The sequence below is a fragment of the Canis lupus genome, chromosome X, assembly GCF_048164855.1.
Source record: "Canis lupus baileyi chromosome X, mCanLup2.hap1, whole genome shotgun sequence".
Lineage (NCBI taxonomy): Eukaryota > Metazoa > Chordata > Mammalia > Carnivora > Canidae > Canis > Canis lupus.
Window position 1 is genome coordinate 19,247,780 of NC_132876.1, and position 18,548 is coordinate 19,266,327.

The 18,548-nt window shown below is 40.7% G+C and overlaps 1 protein-coding gene across 1 annotated transcript in view; it reads left to right on the forward strand.

Annotated features, from left to right (window-relative positions):
• The window catches only part of GPC3 (glypican 3), a 440,943-nt gene that overhangs the window by 33,668 nt on the left and 388,727 nt on the right, over positions 1-18,548 (forward strand). The gene's annotated exons all lie outside the window — the stretch shown is intronic.

Here is an 18,548-nt window from a genome sequence, read left to right on the forward strand (position 1 = left end):
TGCAAAAGCTACAAATACCCCACAGAGAGGGCAAATGATATATCTTCTCTCACCGAGCCTTAAGACTTGTTTAAGAAACAAAAGAGTTTACTTAAATACCAGTTTTCTCTAGGCATGGGTTAGATACTTGTGGAATGTGCATGAACTCCTTCTGACCACGGGGACCATTTCCATAGGGATGGGGAGTTTGGCTCGATAGCCCTATGTTTTCTCATTTGTGTGAGTGGTTACCTCTTGTTTCTTTGTGAGTCTTCGTTCTTACTATATCTGTGGGTAGCTATAAAAGAAGCTGCTGTGGCACTGCCAGAATGGGTCAGAAATTCCATTTCTCCTTGCTAAGTTGTAGGCATATCTCAGCAGGATGAAGAGTACCTCCCTTGATTCAAAGACCCAGCTAGGAATGATGATGATAGCCACCGTCAGAGTAGTGAGATCAAGCACTTCTGTGGCACCATGTGCTAGGTACTCTTATAAGTATGTATTCTTTTAATCTTCACACTGACCCCATGAAGTAAGCCTTATGATCGGTATCCCCATTTAACAGATGAGAAGCCAAGGCACATAGTGGTTAAGTAACTTGCCTGAGGGAACACAACTAATAAATGGTGAGAGCAGGATTTGAACCTAGGAGGCCCAGCTCTTAGAGTCTATACTTGTAACTACCTTGGTATGCTACCTCCTGGGCGTTATTATTTTTTATGGATTTTATTTATTTATTTATTTATTTATTTATTTATTTATTTATTTATTTATTAGAGAGAGAGATAGAGCACAGAGGCAGAGGGAGAAGCAGACTCCCTGCTGAGCAGGGAGCCCGATGCGGGGTTTGATCCCATGACCTAGAGATCATGAACTGAGCTGAAGGCAGACGCTTAACAACTGAGCCCAGGCACCCCTGGGAGGGGAAATTAATTACAGATATTGAGGCTTTCTTCTGTATTTCCTGAGGCACAGGATATCAGCTACCTTTTTCTTGCTCTACAGAGAATTGGAGTCAGATAGAAAAATAACACTTCTGATGACTTGACATTCTAAATTTTTAGGTTTATGGCACCTTGATAAAGATTAACCTCTCTGAATTGTAAGGTAGGTTCATTACAGCTTATTTTGTGTATTACAAGGAGAATCTTAGAATTAACTAAGAAAATTACTCAAATTAGCTAATAAAAGCATGCATTCGTAATAGTTTCTTGGGTCAAAGCCTCAGGGGATGTTGGCTTGATTATATGAAGTACAGTATATAAGCGTGAAGTATTTGTTCACTTATTTATGCAGTCAGACTCTTGTGAAGAGTTTGTCGAGACTAACAATTTGGCAATAGAATGAATAATTTAAGCTGATTTTAAAAATACATGTACCATTCATGTACCTCTTAGATTGGTTTTGGAGCTAATCTGCTGGCTGAAAGTAGGGTGGTAAGAAGTGATGGGACATGAGAATTGGGTTGAAGCAGAGAGCTGAATCTTACTCTTCAGGGTGTCAGGTGCTCTTCAGAATGGAGTGTCTGTAATTTGTTTCATTCTTAGAGTGACTAGACCCACAAATGTTATTGTACCATTGTGGGCTGGCTGGAGGTGGGCAGGAGAATGATGTCACTGCTAGTCCAGCATGCAGAGTAGCTGACATGGCTGCCCATCTGAGGGCCTTGGGTGTCAAGCATTCCCACTTCTGCCCAGTCCTGTGTTTTTGCATACTGTGTTTCCTAGGCCCGGAGCAACACAAGACTAGAAGAAAGCAAGTTCTGACCAGATTTTAATCGGCTTAGTGTGGAGGGTGAACCGTAGTTATGTGAACAGAGGCTGGAAAGTGTGGGGCAGCACAAACTAGTTGTATCCCCAGTCTCCTCTCTCTCTCTCTCACGCACACACAAATATATATTATTTCTCAAATTGTGAACATAGGCAAGATGTTATATTCTTGATTGCTTAGAACAAGACAGCAGCCCCCTTTCCCTCTTATACTTACTTTTTTTAAAAGATTTTATTTATTTATTTATTCATGAGAGACAGAGCGAGAGAGAGGCAGAGACAGGCAGAGGGAGAAGCAGGCCCCATGCAGGGAGCCCGACGCGGGACTCGATCCTGGGTCTCCAAGATCACACCCTGGCGCTAAACCGCTGCGCCACTGGGGCTGCCCCCTCTTATACTTACTTATTATTCTGATGAACTGAACTTGGGAGGGCACAGTTATTTTTTCCTTAACATATACTCCTTCCCCAAGATTCTGGTAGACCAGATCATTGCTCCCATACTTCACTCATATGAAATTTGATGCAAGCTCTTTTCTCTACCACATGAAGTTGAAGAAGGCTCATGTTGATATTGGCCTATATCCACGATCTCTTTAGGATCCCTTCACTAGGTCTAGACTGGAGGTATTTAAGCTGTGAATGCTTTCTGCAATCATGTGAACACTTCCACGAGCAATTCTTACTGCCTCGATTTGGATTTTATGTCTTCATTTGCAAGAAGCCTTTGCCCTCATAAATGAGCCCGGGGCCCTTTGCTACAGTAGTTGGAGTGCTCTCTTGCTAATGTTGTTTTGATAATGATTGAAGCATTAAAAAAAAAGTTGTTCTTTATTTTAAGTCTTTGCATTGCCTCGTTTCCTAAATTTAATTTACTTGGATGTGCTTAGTAAAATGGGGCAGCACAATCGTTTTTTGTTTCTGCTTAATTAATTCTTTTTGAAAACCTCTGCCAAAAGATTTTCTTTTCTCTTTTTCTTCTCCCCGACCTAATAATGATTACAATGATAATAATACTAATGGTAATTTATTAAGTGCCTACTATATGATGCTTTGTTTTACATAATTCCCTCATTGAATTTTCCCAGCAGCTCTCTGAGGTTCTACTGTAATTATCTCCAATGAGGAAACTCATTGATGCCACAGCTTCTTCCAAGCCATCATCAAGGAAGACATGGTCTTCCTTGTTCTTGGTGTGCTTGAGATGAAACAAAATTAGGAAGTTGTAGGATTTGTGGTCCTTGAGCAGAAAACTGGGATCGAATTCTGTATTTTTCATCCTCTCTCCACCACCACTACACCTTCAAGCTTGGAGCTCTGTTTAGCTTGCAGAATGCCATTCTAACTTCCCTGTCCTATCAGGAAGTATTTGGGGGGTATGTTGAGGGTTTTTTTTTTTTTCTGAATTTTGGAGGATTCCAGTCTTCCCCAAGGTGTCACTGACTTTGAGGAAGAGCAGACTCTTCAGCTTTTCTGGAAGTTGCACGACCCACAACTTGAACTGGCTTCTTCAGAGGGGAGAAATATAGTGGTCAAGCGGAAGACCTCTCTGTGCTCCTGAAATGCCATGGAGCTCCTGCTTAGTTAGTCGAGAGCTCCTCAGGTCCTCATTCAGTGTCTACTACTGTTCTAAGTTTATGTGTGATCTTTACCAGCTTGATTTTTTTAGTTTTCTAGCCAGTGGTAGATAAGGAGTTGGGTGGAAGGGTTATGGAAGAATGCCAGAGGGGGAGGTACATATGAGCAGCAAGAAGTTATGAGTGACAGTAAGGGGGGGAAGACATACAAGTGGACTCAGGAGCTTACTGAATAGACAGTCTGGAGAGCATTTAGTGGAGGGGTCCATCCTACATGCCTCAGTAGCCTCTGTTATAGTAGGTCCAACAACCAGTGACCATAGTGATGGCTGTGAATCAATAAAAAAAAGATCAGAATATTTCGCCATTTTTATTTTCCTTAACATTTTCATTGTAAGTGGCTAAAACATATTGTGGGGAGCTGAAAGGCAATGGAAGAAACACTGGCCTTGGAGTCAGATCATTGAAGTTCTGATGCTAGTTCTGCATTGGTGAGCTTTATGACTTTGGGTGGCCATTGAGACTCCATTAGCCTCAGTCTTGTTATCCACAAAATGGGTATGATAATTATGGTCCTGTTTATCTCTTAAGGTAGAGATAATGTATGTGAAAGCATCGTGAAAACCGTAAGGCACAGTAGTTATGCATTATTATCTAGACAGCTCATTTATGTGGCCTGCTTTACCCCAGGTGGTGCCAGATAAATGGCACATTACCATTATAGACATTAGTCTAGATAGAGCTGGAGGTCACGATGTAGTTCACCCACTTTTGCCACCTACAGATGCTACTCAAAACAGCTTCAGTGCACAGGTGAGAGAGCACTTAGGTAAGGTAGCCTTTGAAAAAGTCTTTTTTTTTTTTTTTGTACATTCTCAGATGTGAAGCTGTACTGTTCGAAATGTCAATACTGCCGGGAGCAAGCCTTTTTTCCAGCTTCCCAAAGCTTCTCTTTGGGCCCCTAGCTGGTATAGTTTACACACAAACAAGCGGCTAGATGGGGAAGGGTTTGTTATATTTGGGCCATACATGTGTTTTTCAGGCCATATTTTAATTGCATCGTCTGGCCCACGTTATCATGGTAGCGTTGGAAGGCTTGCTTCTACCTGCTTTCTACAGAGGAGATGAACATGATGTCTCTGCATAGTGGGGGACAGTGGGGGTGGTGGGGACAGTGTTTCTGTGCTGCTGTTTCTTCACTCCCTTGTTCCCCATTTCCATCTGCTCTTGGCAGTTCTTAGACTTTTTATTTTTTTTCCCTGTCAGATTCCTGTCTCTCCCACTCCCCCTAAATAAAATTGACCTTGGTTAGAACACCCTTTTCCATCAGCTCGGAGCAATTTCTCCAGTCATTTATGCTTGAAATAACTGTTTAGGGACATTATTCAAGCAAAGCTTTTCTTTTCCTTCACAGTTAATATGTGACTAAATAATTGCTCGAATGTTGATAAACATGTTTTTGAGATTCAATCATTTGTTAATTTAGTTTTTATAATGTTGTGGGGGTTTTAAGCGAGCATCGAGCAATTTTTCTCCATTTCACAATTTTTCTCCTTGACTGGTCTGACAGTTCTCCAGCTCCGGGCAGGCTGAGCCCCACCAAGTCCCTGACTCAGACCACCGGCCATTTCTGTCAGATCCCTTCCTTCTTTGAAAATAACGTACGGGGAGGGAATAATTACATTGATGTCTAATCAGGACTTAATTCATTTACCAGGGCTAAACGCAATAACATTAAACTGGATAGAAGAATTTTAGGAACGCAAACCATGACCATGAGTGAGGTTATATATCCTCAAAAATGTAAATTATTAATCAAACCACTCATCTGTACAGCAAAGCTCTAGTAATCCCATTATAAAAGGGTGAATTTCTCATCAGAGCCCAGAAGATGCTGGCTTTAATTAGGGTACTTTTATGGCGCTGACTTCAAGAGACATTTTGGTTACAAAGTCTTTAAAAATGCGACTCTTTAATTATTAGTGCCATCGGAAAAACAATTGGAAGCTGGGTGTTTAAAGTCCTTTTGGTTTTAAACTTAGAACTCTTGGATTCAATGCGATTTCAAAATTCTGTGGCCTTCACAGAGCCAGAGGCTGGGGGAGTTGTAAACCTTTACTGTGCCCTCTTATTGATTTAGAAAATCAGTCATTAGGCTGAAAACTGTTTAATAAAAAGAGCTTAGAAAAATGACTCAGTGTGCGGGTGGAGACTGTTCTGGGGCCAACATGAGGTGAGGAGATTATACAGATTAACTCTTTACCCTAGCCCGTGCTGCTCGATGCAGTAGGGCTCTGGCTGCCATGCTCCTGCCCACCTTCTCACTAGTGGGCCCAACGAAGCAAATTAAAGGACATTGTCCCTGCCCTCCAGAAGCTTCCAGGAAAAATACCACTTTTGCCTCCAGTGATTATTCTCCGCCCTTCCCCCCTACTGGGATTTGTTTACTTTCTGAAAACATATGTTCCTCCTCCTCTTTCTGCTCACTGAGTTGCAGTACCTGGCATTGAAGTAATGAAGCATATGTTTGAGAGATTTGAATTCTCCTGTCAGTAGAGTAGAGGTAGAAATGATTTTCCTTTAAGCTGGAAGTGGTAACATAGAAATTAAAAACACCTTTCCTCCTGTTAACTGTGAGAGGCTTCCAGGGGCCGAGGTGTGCCCTTGTACCCCTCCTTTTTTCCTCATCCTGGCTTACAGTCAGTCCCCAGGTCTCGTTTCTTCCTTCATGTTCACCTCACACCTTCTTCCCTGCACCCCTTTCCCCTCTGCCCTCCCTGAGTCTCAGTGGTCACATGGAATGCATAGTGATGCCCACTGGCCTCGTCTCTGATTTGAGTTCCAGGCGCCATCAGCTCACACCTAGACTACCAGCAAAGGTGGGACTAAGTTTCATGCCTTTGGACTCCTCCTTTGCTACCCAGTCCAGCTACAGAGTGTGATGATTAAGAGAGCAGGCTCTGGAGTCATCTGGGCCAGGTTTGAGTGAGTCTCCCTGGGGATAGGTAGGACAAGTGGGGTAGCTGTGGAGAAGTTGAGGGCTTGGGCCAAGAATCAGACCTCCTCTCTGAACACGTGCTAAGTCAGTGGGAGATGAATGGAAAGTCTCCTCTTTCAAAGTGTCCTACTGGCATTGTCTCATCGATCTTACGACAGTCTTCTGCGGTTGATACTATGATTAGCCTCGTTTTTACTCTGAGGAAGTGGGGTTTTAGAGAGATTTCTGTGATTTGTTTCATGTCAGCCAATAAATGACAGGGGCAGGAATTGAACCTGGGAAGTCTAGTTCCAGAGCCTGGGCCCTTTTATGTTATATATTGCCTCTGTGTATTTTGTTTCACAGTCATGGGCCACCTCCCCAATTTAACCCTGCTTTCTTGCAAGGGAATTCTGTTGTATTTAATTAAAGCACATTTGCTGAGCAAGTACCTAGCATGTCTGGAGGCAGGCATTGTGGGAGATTCAAAGAAATAGTACTTCCTGCTTACCTTCAACTTCTAGAAACCAAAACTTTTATACATAACTCAGGTACAAAGCATCCTAAGAGAAATGCTGTTGAGAAATAGTTCACAGTTTTCTGAGATGAGTAAGGGTAGATTCAAATTTGGTGGGGCCCAAAGCTTATCTAATCTGGGGGCCCTTTTTAAGAAAAAGAAGACAAAATGAAAACTACAAAATGCCTGTGCCTCTTCCAGGTGGAGGCTTGCAAGTGTGGGTCCCTGCAGCTTAGGTTTTATTAGCTTCACAGGAAACCCGCCTCTGTATGGGAGTGGGAGGTTGGAGATTAATTCCAACTAAAGGGTAAGAGGTTCTTGGAGGAGATTGTATGAATTCCCTAGACAGACATGGCTCTTGATCAAAGAGAAGGGCAGGTGAGGGAGTTAGGTAAATCAGTGCACATCTTTTTCTCAATTAAATTAAAATTTGAACATTATTAATCGCTTACCAGATACCAGTCTTACTGGCCTCCCTGGCTAGCCTTGTAGCATCTCAGCCATCCCCCACCTCCCTGAAAGGACCAGGTGCCTAGGAGACATGCAGAGGGGCATGGTGTGACAGACATGTGCTCTGGCTTCGGGCAGGCTGGAGTCAAAGTCCCAGCTCTGCTAAGTCCTCTCTTTATGGCTTCTCTTGGAGCAAGTCACTTCTCTCAGAGCCATTAATAAAGCAGGGTTAAATCAGAGGAGAGCTATGAAGAGCTCAGCCTGATGCTTGTCTGTAGGAATCAAATGCACAGTGGCCATTGGTTTTGCTATTCTCTGTTGTATGTTTGTCAGCATAACTGTAGACGAGGTGGAATATCTTCGCTTTGCAGTATTGATGGCCAGATATCTGGCATGTGTACTTTTTAAAAGATGCTTTCCTATGCTTTAATGTAGTTATTCACGTAAAAATGTTCCAGTATACCTACTCCTAATCCTATCATTCAGAAAAAGACCGCTTATCATATTTCAATGTGTTTTCTTCCTTTTTCTCTGGTGTGTGTGTGTGTGTGTGTGTATGTGTGTGTATATTTAAGACTAAATAGTATGCACTTTCTAAATGGTCCCCTAGTGGTCTGAACGAGTTAATGTAGTCTTATGATCTAACCAGCAATGGCAGACTCTGATTTCACTGGGTTACGTCAGGAGGGGAGGGAGAACAAAATAAATGAGGGCAGCCCAGGTGGCTCAGCAGTTTAGCCCAGGGTGTGATCCTGGGGACCCGGGATCAAGTCCCACATCGGGCTCCCTGCACGGAGCCTGCTTCCCCTCTGCCTGTGTCTCTGCCTCTCTCTCTCTCTCATGAATAAGTAAATAAATATAATCTTTTTAAAAATGATTAAATGAAACTAGGATGTATATGATGCTTCCCTCTTTTGGTTGAAGTTCTTTAGCATTAGTACTGGACCTAATTAACTGAAATGTAATTATTGGATGAGACCAGGTTCTACTGTATTCACTCTCCTGGGATCCTGTGTTTTTCCTTTTTAATGCTTACCAAGTTCATAATGACACATGTATGGATATTTTGGGTCTCTTTTCCTGGAGAATGATCTCTCTGAGGGTAGGGCTTACCTGTTTTCTACCTCACTGCTATATCCTCAGGTGAGATATTAGAGAGTAAATGTTTGAACACACAGACACACACACACACACACAGGCACACACACATCTACACATATACATGATTAAGATATGTAGCACTAACAGAAACAGATTTCCGGCTCTTCTGCTTCCTCTCTAGCAAGTACCACTATGACAAAATAGGAAAAAATACGACCTATTGCCTGCAGCATTTTTTTAGGTTTGATTTAATTAATTAAATAATTAAAAGAGAGAGCAAGCTGAATGTGGAGGGAAGGGCAAAGGGAGAAGGAGAGAGACTCCCAAGCAGGCTCCATGCCCTGCACAAAACCCAATGTGGGGCTCAATCTCATGACCCTGAGATCATAATCTGAGCTGAAATTGAGAGTTGGGCACCTAACTAACTGAGCCACCCAAAGTGCCCCTATTTTTAGGTTTTGAACTCTACTCAGATATAAGATCTTATGAGTGTAGACAATAGGTTGAAGCTTTCCATTTTGAGATGAAATATCTTACGCATATCTTGAGCTGCTGCCTCTTCCTATGGCCTCACCAGTCTCTGACTTGCTGGTTGTCTTTTCTTCCAGTCTGATCTAGGCTCTTCACACAGCACCGTGAACAAGGCTCAGAGCCATAGATTTACATTTGGTGACCAAGAGTCATGAGAATTGTGATACCTGTCAGCTTCTCTAAATATGCTCTCATGCATCATTCCTGATTACAAGGGGCACGTAAAAGTAACAGAGCAAACTTTCTTTCAGGATACTCTCTTTTTAAAAAATAAGTTTTGACAACATAAATGAGTACTACAAACCCCAATTTGCAGTTTTACTTTCCACGGTTTCGGTTGCCCGAGGTAAACCATAGTCTAGGATCAGATGATCCCCCTTTGCTGTTAGCAGGACAGTAGTGGCCTAACACTATGGCATCCTGCCCATGTCATCCACCTCATTTCATCTCGTCATGTAGGCATCTTACTGACTCACCTCGTCATGGGAAGAAGAAGGGTGAGTACAGGACAATAAAATGTTTTGAGAAAGAGACCACATTCATGTAACTTTTCTTACAGTTTGTTGTCATTGTTCTATTTTATGATTAGTTACTGTTGTTAATCTCTTCCTGTGCCTAATTTATAAAGGAAACTCTATCATAGGATTCTATGTATAGGGAAAAACAGAGTCCGTCTAAGGTTTAGTCATATCCATGCTTTAGGTGCCCACAAAATGTCTTGGGATGTATCCCTATGGATAAGGAGGGGGGACTACTGTACATGTATATTAGAGAAAATAAAACGACCCCCCCAAAAAAACTGGAAAATAGAATGACCTACATGTTAGCTCCCAAAGGATAGTTACATTAACATTTTGGTGTATAATCTTGCATACTTTGGTTCAGTATTATACATATATAGGTCATGTATATATTTTTCAAAAATGGATTATATTGCTTTTTCACGTGATATAGCCTTCTTTCCGTGTCAATAATGTATTTCTGTAATACAGTCGAAGTATAGTATTTAGAGGCCACATAGTACTTAGTCATGTGGTCCATCTCATATGTTATTAATACAACCTTCTCAATGTTAGAAATTCAGGTTACTTTCAGTAAACTGTGGTGACATAAATAGTGTTCATGTGAATGAATATTTATACACATAATTATTTCCTCTGGATAAATTCTTGGAACTGGGATTGCTGAGTTAGAGGCTATAGAGTTTCTAAGGTTTCTCACATTTATTGATCATTTGACTTCCAAAAAGTTGTAGCTATTTTTTCACACTCACTAGAAATATATGAATGTCTATTTGCCTGACCATTTGCCATTTTATAGTAACCCCACTTTGGGTGAAAAATAGTACTCTTTGGTTACTAGGGAAGCTTGATGGTCATATGTACTTTTAATTTTGTGAGTTTTGTTATTTTCTTTTATCATTGAAAAACTTAGCTATTCATTTTTTTTATTGAGGTGCCCTTTTCTTATTGATTTAAAGAGCTCATTGTATATTCTGGTTGCTAACCCATTTTATGTATTATGAATTGCATTTACTGATTTATTTGATTTTTCATTTTGGGGGGTGTTTCAAAACACCTTCAGTCAAATGTGTCAATGTCTTTCTTTGGTTTCCAATATATGCTTTGATTATTTACTGATTGGTAACAGCCTTGGCATTATCAAAGATGTTTTCTATTTTATTTTCCGACACTAGGTATGTGAAAATTGGTAAGTAATTTAGTGTCTGAATTTGTTTTTGTATGTGCAAGGTAATACCTTGACCTGCCAATGTGCCAGAGCTTTTAAGGATCAGAAGAGGTAATGTATATGAAAATGCTTTCAAAGTTTAAAGGATTATTTTTGTTATTCAGCTACACCTGGATACTGACCAGTAATCTGAATAAGTTCATGTTTACTGAGAACAGCACTGCCTTTCCTTCCCTGGTATCTGAGGCTTTTCTGGTCACGTAGTAAGAAGTAGTCTTGATCTAAAAGTACACTGGAGTCTGTGCTCTGGTAGTTGGAGAGGTGCTCAAAGGGTGGCGAAATGTTGCCTGCCACCAATCCCTGCCTGGAGCATGGATTCCGGGCATCCATCCCACCTTCCCAGCTGGGAAAATGGGCTCTGGAACTATTCTTTGATGTAGTATGTGTGTTTACTTCCACATGTCCCCGCCCTTGAAGGGTAGCTAACGAAACCCATTCAGTGAGGCCAAACTGTCTGTTTCTGTCCAACAGAGTAGGAGGTGGGGGAAAACCCAAAAGCCTTCTGTCCACACTCCTATTCCTTGGGGACTAGAAAAACAGTACTCTTTCTAGCAATTAATATTTGAAACAGATACACTGGCCTATCAGATAAATCAGTGGTTTAGCACAGTTTTGTGGTACACATTCTGGAGAGAGTTGTTTATTGGGAAAACTTTTTTTAAGCCATGAGATGACCATAATTCTCCCTCTCTAAATGCCAGATTAAAAAAAAATCAGAGCGGCAAGAAAAACAATTATAGTATCTCATGCATCAAAGTAATCATTAGTAGAAAAACAAAGTATGTTCTTTCTGGCAAGCTCTGACAGATGGTTGAGATGGCTTATGGTAGGAGAAGATGCTTACATGATACATGTGTTATTTCAAAACTTGAGGCGTTTTGTTTTTGTTTTGATGGGAGGGAAAGATAGTGTATGCTCTCATAACTTAAGCCTTCTTGAATGTCAGAGGCCTCTGGAAAGTTGATGAGGTTAGACATTTGAACTTATCTGAGACACTTCCATGAAGGAGAAGTAAGGTTATTTTACTGGAAGTCTACTACGTGCTAGGTTTGATTAATCTTGATAACAGTAACAGTACTGCTATGTATGATTATTGCAATTTCACAAGAAATGAAAACTGAAGTTCAGAGCCATTAAGCAATTCACCTTAGACCACATAACCAGTAAGTGGCAGCATTAAGTTTCTAACTTCAAAGTCATTTCTTTTTTCCTTGAACCACATTGTCTTCCTTGGAGTTAGAAGATAAAAATAAGCCTTAACAACTCATAAAAAGGGGAGACAGAACGTAAAGACTGCTAACTCTGGGAAACGAACTAGGGGTGGTAGAAGGGGAGGAGGGCGGGGGGTGGGAGTGAATGGGTGACGGGCACTGGGTGTTATTCTGTATGTTAGTAAATTGAACACCAATAAAAAAAAAAATAGAATGGAGTGAAAAAAATAAATAAATAAATAAATAAATAAATAAAATAAAACTAACATAAAAATACCAAAAAAAAAAAAAAAAAAAAAAAAAAAAAAAAAAGGGACACCTGGGTGGCTCAGTGGTTGAGCTTCTGCCTTCGGCTCAAGGTGTGATCTTGGTCCCAGGATCGAGTCCCATGTTGGGCTCCCTGCATGGAGCTACTTCTCCCTCTGCCTGTGTCTCTCATGAATAAATAAATAAAATGAAATCTTTAAAAAAACTCATAAAAATGATCATGATCAGGGCGCCCGGGTGGCTCAGTTGGTTAAGCACCCAACTCTTGATTTTGGCTTGGGTTGTGATCACGGCTTGTGAGATGGAGCCCCACGTCGAGCCCTGTGTCAAACTCCATGGCTGGGCGTGGTGCCTACTTGGGATTCTCTCTCTCCATCTCGCTGTGCCCCTCCCCACCCTTAGAAATGATCATGATCATAGTTTGAAAAATGGAAAGTGCTGTTGGGATCTGTACAGTAATGGAGAAATAAACAAAAGACCCCAAGAATGGCCCCCCAATTTTATTTGGCAACAGGCTGCAAATTCCACTGATGTGAAACAGTTCTCTGCAGGGACATACTAGTGTGGGTTAGCTGTTCCCTGACTATTCTGTGGCAGTCAGGAGGGCAGCCTCACAAAGAATCACACACACACACACACACACACACACACACACACTCTTCAGATTTCATTTTAGTACTTTCCAGCCTGACATGGAAAGGGGCTGATACACTGACAAACACAATCTGGCCAGATGTTATTATTTTGCACTACATTTAATTTCTTCCTGCCAAAGATTTAGACTTCTTTTCCCTGATAAAGATCAGGGGAAATTGTCTGGTATTTACAAAATCCCATCCAGGCGTATCTGTTACAATGTTCACTTAGCAAAGTTTATTAGATTATTAGGGCTTTAAACCCTTGGGCTCTGTCGTTATTGAAATTAAAAAAAGAAAACCCCAAACATCTTCAACAAATTTAAGTGGCATAATTAGACCATGGACTTGTGTTACAGGCATTTTGGAATTATGAAAATGATTTAAATGGTATTTGCTTCCTGAGAAACTTGCTGAGTTTGACAGGGATGAAAGGAAACCGGTTATGCTCCTTTGGTCTCACAAGTTAATGGCGAAAGTGATATCTGGAACTGAAATAAATTTGCTCTAGTAGTAAGGCGAAATTATTCCCATAAGTAGTTAGCCATACCAAACAGGGCCTCTCTTTCTTGGCCTAGTTAAAATGTGGGCACCACAATATTAGAGGGACATGTGGGTCTGTCACTTCCTTGTTGATGAAACCCATTTAGGGGAACACTGAACCAGACCCCTTAAACTCTAATTCTTGGCATCTACCCATATTCTCCTAGACATATGAAGATAGTAATAGAACTACTCAGTATTTTCAAGATGTAGTAAGTTCTGGTTTGTATACACTGCTATCTTCCTCAAGGGATTTCACTATGCTTTGCGTGCAATGATTATATTTTCATGCATTTTCCAAGTCAGAAGTTGGTGGCACTGTTCTTACTTTCTCTAGTGTGGGAATGGAGACAGGGGAGGGTTTGGGTTGGGGACCCAAATGAATCAAGATTAGGAGCTGGTAACTGGTAAGAAACTTTAGCTCTATGATTTACAAGAGACATTGAGGCTGGCTAGACCAAAGCAGCCTAATTATGCTTATTTGTTTTTGGGGAGTGGGGTGGAGTGGCACTAATTCAAGCACCAAAATTTTGGAACATTGAAATTTGCTTAAGAACGGGGGAGGACTGGGGCGCCTGTCTGGCTCAGTCTGTAAAGCATGCAACTTTCCACCTTGGGGTTGTGAATTCAAGTCCCACGATGTAGAGCTCACTTTAAAAAAAGAGAGAACTGGGTAGCCCGGGTGGCTCAGCAGTTTAGCCCCGCCTTTGGCCAAAGGTGTGATCCTGGAGACCTGGAATCGAGTCCCACCTCGGGCTCCCTGCATGGAGCCTGCTTCTCCCTCTGCTTGTGTCTCTGCCTCTCTCTCTCTCTCTCTCTCTCTCTCTATTCTCATGAATAAATAAATAAAATATTTTTTAGAAAAGAGAGAACTGTTTAAGAACATTGAATGGAAGTATTCATTACATAGGCCAACTTGAGTGCTTTAGTTTATTGTATATTTTCTTGGCATCAGACTAGGCTTTTTAACAAATTATGAAAGCCCTGCTCCTCAGAGACTATGTTAGAAATGTCTCACAACTAAGTAGGACCACGATTAGCCTTTCTCTTCTTATTTTGAAACCCTTTATGGGAAAACCATAATAGTGCAAACATATGTTTGTACATTAGATATACAGGCCATAAATGCTGAAATGGCAGAAGTAAAGTCAAGGCAGGAGGTAAATATTTTGCGAAAATTAATGATCTAGAGTGAACTCTCATTAACTCTGGCTCTGTTAATTTGAATATTGTGATAATTTGACTTGGATGGAAGTTTACTTTCATCCCATTTATGAAGAAACAATCTGATAAACAAATTAATAGTGTCTATAAGATTTGCAGGAAGCCATGTTTAACTGCTCGAAGGACTTGAGCAAGTCCATTAATTAGCTAATTACAATGAGGTTTGCTATTAAAGCAAGCCTGATAGAACCTCTACTTGGAAATACTTTATTAGCAAGTTTGAATTACTCCAGGTATGGAAAAACAATAAATGGTAGTGTCATGTTTAAGAAAATAGATCCTGAAATAAATTGACTTAAACTGGAATCTTGTAACCTAGAGGAGATGCGCTTAACCTGTCTAAGCCTCAGTTTCCTTATCTCTAAAACAGGGACAATAGGGGCACCTGGGTGGTTCCTTTGGTTAAGTGACTCTTGATTTCGGCTCTGGTCATGATCTCAGGGTTGTGAGACCGAGCCCCATGTCGGGCTCTGTGCTTAGAACAGCGTCTGGTTGAGTTTCTGTTTCCCTTTCTCCCTCTGCCCTTCTTCCCTGCTCACTCTCTCTCTCTCTCTCACTCAAATAGATAAATCTTAAAAAAAAATAAAACAAAGACAATAAATGATAGGGCCTACCTAACCATACATGGTTGTGAGAAAGAAATGATACGACCCATGTGAAACTTAACTTAGAATGCCTGGTACATAGCAAGTGCTCAATAAATGTTAGCTGCTGTTTGTTATTCTTGGAAAGTAGTTGTAAATCACACTTCACTAATTTACCTTATCCTTTCCTTCATCAATTCAGATTAGTGAGAAAGTTCCAGGAAAACCTCCTATTTGTTGAGCTAGCTTCTCTGGAATTGGAATGAGAGTCCATCTGGGGACAGTAACTTAATAAATTGGCCTACCTATTCTGCAGGCCAAATATACACATGGACAGGGGATGATTATCAGGATTAAACTTTTAGTTTCCCAGGAGGGAAGTTCTAATTGAACAAGTTTTATATTATAAACTTAGTTGACCATGAGTTTATGTTATAAAGTTATTTTGAAGCCTGAAAAATACCAAGAGGTTAATATGTGAATATTTTACTATAACATTTCAAATATAATCCCTTTTCTGTTATCCTGCTGACACTGTACTACACAAAGAATAGGTGTTAATTTTGGAAGAGAAATTAGTAAATACTGATAAATATAAAACAAAATAATCACCCAGAATCTTAACCATCAGAGATGACCATAGTCAAAATAGGTCTCCTACTTTTTCTCTGCACATATCCAAACGCACACATGTAGATTTTATAACAAAAATGGAGTCTGCACACGTTAGAAGCAGTGCTAGTGATAAACCAGAGAGTGTGCGCATGTTTCCTTTAGTTATTTTCGGGTGTGCCTTCAAATAGGGCATTCATTTGTGATCATGAGATGGACCTAAACTGAAAAATTGCATATAATTTCACATGTGAGAGTCCTCCTCCAATCTGTTTCTGTTGAGACCAATAGTAATTCAGCACAGAGAATATGGTTTCAATTATCTCTATAGGTCCATTATAATTCAGAATTGATGTTGTGTGTGCATGCGTGAGAGAAAGATGGGGGGGAGACACAGAGACGAGAGGAGAGAGAGAGACAGAAGCAGGGAGAGAGAGAGGACGTGTACATCTGCTGGGTGGAGATTTTCCCTGTTGTGTGGTCTAGTGACAAGGGTCTTGGACTGGGAGTAAGAAGATATGGCCTGTAGCTCTGACTCCCACCATGACTCACTGGATGACCTTACACAATTAATTTCATTTTTTCTGGGCTTCAGTTTTCTCATATATAAAATGTGAGGTTAGGCCAGATAATTTCTACAGCTGCTTGCAGCTCAAAGAGTATGAGGATTTTTTATTTTTTAATTTAAAAAATTTTTAAAATAAAACTTGCCTGTCTGCCTAGAAGAACCCAAGGCTCTGTGGATAGCTTCCTAAAGAGAGGAGAGGTGATGAATCTCAACTGTTCTTTGGCGCCAGACAGACCAAAGGCTGTAATTTTTAGCCTATCAGGAGTTTGACTTTTGGAAGTGCTAAATCCTCCATTAGGAATAAATGTGGAAGCTCCAAGTTATTTATCGTTATTTACACTTTCCATTCATAACTGTCAGTGTCAAAGTCTCTGTCGACATAACTGCGTCAACGAGGTTAGCTTTAATCAGTTTAGTGGCGGCTAAGTCACAAATATATCAAATAGCCAATCATAATGCAGGAGTCCTCTAAAGCCTGACTGAATTATTTATTTTGTTATGATGAAAATGTCTGGGCTTTATTGGGTTTTCTTTGAAGAACTTGATTTGGCTTGAAGTCTGGAAGATAAAAGATCAGTGATTGTCTCTCAGATTTTTATTCTGCCTTCCTTCAAGGCTTTTCATTTTTCACAAGCCGTTGTTAGCACTTTTAAGTCAAGGTGAGAGAGCTGTGATATTTTTTATCTTAGGGGTTTAAGCATGTGTGAAAAACTTTTACCTTTGATTTCTTATCCTGTTTCTGTCATATGGAAGCTCTGTGACCTTGAACTAACCACTTAACCTGCCTGAGCCTCGTTTTCTTCATCTGTAAAATGGGGATGGTCTTCATCTTGTCCAAATCTCAAGTTGTTATTGAAACCCAAATCAGATAATGCTTTAGTTGTTATACAAATGTGAGAGTTTTCATTATTACAATTAAGTTTAGTGCTATTATTTATGCCCTCCCTAGGTAGGCCTGACTTGATAGGACAGATACTGATCCTGAAAAATTATGTGGAAGTCAGTTTTAGAAATCAAAACTCTTCTATGCCTTATGTTATACCCTGATATATTACCCAGCAAATTTTGTTCTTCAGAGGCCATCTAAAAATTAAAGGATTCAGGGGTGCCTAGCTGACTTGGTTGGTAGAGCATGCAACTCTTGATTTCGGGGTCATGGGGTTTGAGCTAAGTTGGACGTACAGATTACTTAAAAAATAAAATCTCTTAAAACAATTCAAGGATTCAACAAAGTGAAAATCACATTCAACAGAAAAAGGAACAATACTCAAAGAAAACACGAACATTGCAGATTATATTAAATACAACACTAACAGTATAGCTCCAGAGACTCTGCAAAGGGACATAATCCATCTTGCTTTAAATATGCCCAGGACCTATATGGGGATGGAATGGCTGGCATTGGGGAGGTGAGTGAGAGAAGAGGACAGGAAGAAAAACCTGTAAAATCTAGCTCTCCCCAACAGCCTCCTCTGTGTCAGTTCAAGTGGCTATCACCAGCCCCCACTGCACACTTCTTACTCTTTTTTTCCACACATCTTTAGTACAGACAGTGAAGCTGCAGGAGAAGTGTGCCTTTGTCCTTACAATAAGTTGTATGGTCGCTCTGAGAATCACTTTAGTTTCCTTTTTATTTCTTTTTTTACCAAGCCATTCAGAGGCCTGCTTACCAGCATAGCAGGAAAGAAAAGAGATAAATACATAGGGCCAAAGCAGAACACAAAGAAAGCAAGATTAGAAAATTTATAAGTGTAGAGAGAGAACATCTGAATGAAGTAACATGGCCACCGGTAGGAAGGCACCGCTTCATGTGGGCTTCATGAATTGTCTCATGTTTAAGTTGAGTTGTGGCTAATTAAGTTTCATGTGCTACAGCAAATTAGCATGTATTGAGCGTCTACTAACTGAGAGTGACATTTATTGGGAAGTGAAGAGCTAGGTGGTTTTATTCCTGATGTTTTGGAAGCTGTGCTCTCAAGAGTGATTTTTTTTTTTCAAGAGTGATTTTTTCCAGTGTCTTCGAACTGCAAAGACCTTGGGAAGCTCAGCCCATGGAGAGGTGCTAGCCTTGGAATCAGAATATGTAGATTCCAGCTCCAGCGTGGTTGTTCTCTAGCACTGGTCAGAGGGCAATAAGCCCTCTGAACCCCCTGGATCCTTTCCCAAACCTGCCGGTTAGGCTAGGTCTTCCTGCCATGCTGCTCTGTCCCACCTACCTCCAGCTCCATGCTACCTCCCTCTGCCCTTGGACTGAC